General features: G+C 51.7%; 1 non-coding gene across 1 annotated transcript in view; it reads right to left on the bottom strand.

Annotated features, from left to right (window-relative positions):
* Positions 1 to 1,485, bottom strand: part of LOC126444960 (small subunit ribosomal RNA) — a 1,909-nt gene extending 424 nt beyond the window's left edge. The window contains exon 1 of the ribosomal RNA XR_007582874.1: positions 1 to 1,485. This exon is cut by the window's left edge and continues 424 nt beyond it. This is a non-coding gene — a ribosomal RNA (small subunit ribosomal RNA).
* Between the last annotated feature and the right edge of the window lie 3,515 nt (positions 1,486 to 5,000).

The following is a 5,000-nucleotide window of genomic DNA, read 5'->3' on the forward strand; positions in this document are numbered from 1 at the left end:
GAAAAGTAATCGCTGACAGCACGAAGGATGTCACGCGACTAGTTAGCAGGCTAGAGTCTCGTTCGTTATCGGAATTAACCAGACAAATCGCTCCACCAACTAAGAACGGCCATGCACCACCACCCACCGAATCAAGAAAGAGCTATCAATCTGTCAATCCTTCCGGTGTCCGGGCCTGGTGAGGTTTCCCGTGTTGAGTCAAATTAAGCCGCAGGCTCCACTCCTGGTGGTGCCCTTCCGTCAATTCCTTTAAGTTTCAGCTTTGCAACCATACTTCCCCCGGAACCCAAAAGCTTTGGTTTCCCGGAGGCTGCCCGCCGAGTCATCGGAGGAACTGCGGCGGATCGCTGGCTGGCATCGTTTATGGTTAGAACTAGGGCGGTATCTGATCGCCTTCGAACCTCTAACTTTCGTTCTTGATTAATGAAAACATACTTGGCAAATGCTTTCGCTTCTGTTCGTCTTGCGACGATCCAAGAATTTCACCTCTAACGTCGCAATACGAATGCCCCCGCCTGTCCCTATTAATCATTACCTCGGGTTCCGAAAACCAACAAAATAGAACCGAGGTCCTATTCCATTATTCCATGCACACAGTATTCAGGCGGGCTTGCCTGCTTTAAGCACTCTAATTTGTTCAAAGTAAACGTGCCGGCCCACCGAGACACTCAATAAAGAGCACCCTGGTAGGATTTCAACGGGGTCCGCCTCGGGACGCACGAGCACGCACGAGGCGGTCGCACGCCTTCGGCTCGCCCCACCGGCAGGACGTCCCACGATACATGCCAGTTAAACACCGACGGGCGGTGAACCAACAGCGTGGGACACAAATCCAACTACGAGCTTTTTAACCGCAACAACTTTAATATACGCTATTGGAGCTGGAATTACCGCGGCTGCTGGCACCAGACTTGCCCTCCAATAGATACTCGTTAAAGGATTTAAAGTGTACTCATTCCGATTACGGGGCCTCGGATGAGTCCCGTATCGTTATTTTTCGTCACTACCTCCCCGTGCCGGGAGTGGGTAATTTGCGCGCCTGCTGCCTTCCTTGGATGTGGTAGCCGTTTCTCAGGCTCCCTCTCCGGAATCGAACCCTGATTCCCCGTTACCCGTTACAACCATGGTAGGCGCAGAACCTACCATCGACAGTTGATAAGGCAGACATTTGAAAGATGCGTCGCCGGTACGAGGACCGTGCGATCAGCCCAAAGTTATTCAGAGTCACCAAGGCAAACGGACCGGACGAGCCGACCGATTGGTTTTGATCTAATAAAAGCGTCCCTTCCATCTCTGGTCGGGACTCTGTTTGCATGTATTAGCTCTAGAATTACCACAGTTATCCAAGTAACGTGGGTACGATCTAAGGAACCATAACTGATTTAATGAGCCATTCGCGGTTTCACCTTAATGCGGCTTGTACTGAGACATGCATGGCTTAATCTTTGAGACAAGCATATGACTACTGGCAGGATCAACCAGGGAGCTGCGTCAACTAGAGCTGAGCAGCCGGCCGCCCGGGAGTGTGTCCCGGGGGCCCGCGCGAACACGCAAGCGTCCGCTCAATTATTCTGCAAACAGGAGGAGGCTGAGCTCCCCTGCACAACACACCTCGAAACCCTCTCAGGTCCCGGCGGCGCGCAGCGCCGTCCTAAGTACTTGGTCGGGTTCGAGAGAGGCGCAATCGCCCGGAGTTAGGCGAGTAGACGCTTTAGGTGCGACCACCCGTGCTCCCAACTGAGCTTGCCGCTGCCGACAGAGGCCCGGGAGCGTGCTGTCGTGGCATTGCCGGCGGGAGACAACACGCGCCACCTACGGTGACCGGCAGCTCCAACGCCAGCGCCACAGAAGGACAAAAGCCCCACTTGGGTGCCGAAGCGAACTCTCCCAGCACAGCGCACGCGCCAACACGTCCGCACAGCTGCGATACAAACCACCTGCGAGAACCGCTGGGGCGACCGAGCAGCAGACGGCGTCGCGGCGCCGAGCGCCGGGCGGCGGCGCATCCTCAGCGCACACAGTCCTCAATCGGACCAGCACACTGCAGATGGCCACCGCGCTTCGCACCGGGCCCGCGAGGACCTACTTTGGCCGCAAGGCGCCGCGAGCAGGGGGCGCCGGCGCGCAGCTGCGCCGCCTGCCGCGTCCGTCGGCCGGCGCGCCTGCCACTGGCCGCCCCCACCAGCCGGCTGTAGCGCGTGCGCCCACGCACCGCGCTGCCAGCACGCCGGGCGGCCCCCCCTCACCGGCCGGGGACGGTCCCACCCAGCCACCGCCGCGTATCGCCTCACACCCAGATCCCCCCCCCCCCCCCCCCCCTTTCGCGTTCGTGGGCATGGTGGGTCCCCTTTCACGTTCGTGGGCATGGTGGGTATCCCTGAAACAACCGGTTAATAGCTCGACCGATCGTCGCCAACACTGATTCACCTCTAGCGAGAACAACCGCACCACAACGGGTTACCTGTTGTTCATTTGCGTAACGTCACCAGCAAACGTAGACGTCCATCGCCATTTGCAACGAGTATTGCATGCCTGTGTCAGGTGTCACAACACACTACGTCTGCCCACATAGACGCAACAACATGTGCACGCCTCGAGAACACGTGGAAGGTAGCCCCCGTACGTATGCGGTGTCCATTGCGCGAACGACTGTCAGCCGGCCTCTGCAGGATGTCGCAGATGTGGAACGCGGTGCAACATGCTATCACGGTGTGTGAGAAGAGACGACTACGTCCGAATACACGCTCCACTACATCAACAGACTGCTCATGCTGATCGCCATCCAGGGCGTCCGTTCCTCCCACACGTCTGAATGGCGTACCACACTGCAATCCAGCTCTTATAGGGAGACGACACGTAGCTGCGTGCACAATATTTGGACTGTATGGTCTGCCGTTGCTAGGCGCAGTCGTCGTACGGTCACACATGTGCCACGATGTATCATTCAGTACATACGGACCAATGTGCAGTACAGTTTGTGGGTTTTGCGTACATCGGCGGACAGGTGACAGGCCGTACCACAACGTAGGCTGAGTACGTCGGCATGCGAAGGGCATTGAACATGCAAACTTCTCAACGACCAGCTTGCGAAGGCAGGGGGGAAGGGGGGGGGGCATGTACGTCCTGCTGCTATCCACATTACAGTGTATAGCAGGAGCATGTGGAAAGTCAGCAACACCTGCAAGGTGTTTAACATGACGCGATACACAGGGGACCGGGCAGTGCGAATAGCGAACTATATTGCGAGGGTTGCGGTTAGGCAACACTACACTAATTTAACGAGTTGCATAACAATTACAGAGCAGGTTCAGCGACAACGTGCGTCAGGTTAAGGCGCAATATAGGTTAGGTTGAGGCACAATATAGGTTAGGTTAAGGCACAACATGGGTTACGTTAAGGCACAAATTGGGTTACGTTAAGGCACAACATGGGTTACGTTAAGGCACAACATGGGTTACGTTAAGGCACAAATTAGGTTACGTTAAGGCACAAATTAGGTTACGTTAAGGCACAAATTAGGTTACGTTAAGGCACAAATTAGGTTACGTTAAGGCACAAATTAGGTTACGTTAAGGCACAAATTAGGTTACGTTAAGGCACAAATTAGGTTACGTTAAGGCACAAATTAGGTTACGTTAAGGCACAAATTAGGTTACGTTAAGGCACAAATTAGGTTACGTTAAGGCACAAATTAGGTTACGTTAAGGCACAAATTAGGTTACGTTAAGGCACAAATTAGGTTACGTTAAGGCACAAATTAGGTTACGTTAAGGCACAAATTAGGTTACGTTAAGGCACAAATTAGGTTACGTTAAGGCACAAATTAGGTTACGTTAAGGCACAAATTAGGTTACGTTAAGGTACAATATGGGTTAGGTTAAGGTACAATATGGGTTAGGTTAAGGTACAATATGGGTTAGGTTAAGGTACAATATGGGTTAGGTTAAGGTACAATATGGGTTAGGTTAAGGCACAACGTAGGTTAGGTTAAGGCACAACGTAGGTTAGGTTAAGGCACAACATAGGTTAGGTTAAGGCACAACATAGGTTAGGTTAAGGCACAACATAGGTTAGGTTAAGGCACAACATAGGTTAGGTTAAGGCACAACATAGGTTAGGTTAAGGCACAACATAGGTTAGGTTAAGGCACAACATAGGTTAGGTTAAGGCACAACATAGGTTAGGTTAAGGCACAACGTAGGTTAGGTTAAGGCACAACGTAGGTTAGGTTAAGGCACAACGTAGGTTAGGTTAAGGCACAACGTAGGTTAGGTTAAGGCACAACGTAGGTTAGGTTAAGGCACAACGTAGGTTAGGTTAAGGCACAACGTAGGTTAGGTTAAGGCACAACGTAGGTTAGGTTAAGGCACAACGTAGGTTAGGTTAAGGCACAACGTAGGTTAGGTTAAGGCACAACGTAGGTTAGGTTAAGGCACAACGTAGGTTAGGTTAAGGCACAACGTAGGTTAGGTTAAGGCACAACGTAGGTTAGGTTAAGGCACAACGTAGGTTAGGTTAAGGCACAATGTAGGTTAGGTTAAGGCACAACGTAGGTTAGGTTAAGGCACAACGTAGGTTAGGTTAAGGCACAACATAGGTTAGGTTAAGGCACAACATAGGTTAGGTTAAGGCACAACATAGGTTAGGTTAAGGCACAACATAGGTTAGGTTAAGGCACAACATAGGTTAGGTTAAGGCACAACATAGGTTAGGTTAAGGCACAACATAGGTTAGGTTAAGGCACAACATAGGTTAGGTTAAGGCACAACGTAGGTTAGGTTAAGGCACAACGTAGGTTAGGTTAAGGCACAACGTAGGTTAGGTTAAGGCACAACGTAGGTTAGGTTAAGGCACAACGTAGGTTAGGTTAAGGCACAACGTAGGTTAGGTTAAGGCACAACGTAGGTTAGGTTAAGGTACAACGTAGGTTAGGTTAAGGTACAACGTAGGTTAGGTTAAGGTACAACGTAGGTTAGGTTAAGGTACAACGTAGGTTAGG

The sequence above is a fragment of the Schistocerca serialis genome, unplaced genomic scaffold (genome assembly GCF_023864345.2).
Source record: "Schistocerca serialis cubense isolate TAMUIC-IGC-003099 unplaced genomic scaffold, iqSchSeri2.2 HiC_scaffold_317, whole genome shotgun sequence".
NCBI classification, from domain to species: domain Eukaryota; kingdom Metazoa; phylum Arthropoda; class Insecta; order Orthoptera; family Acrididae; genus Schistocerca; species Schistocerca serialis.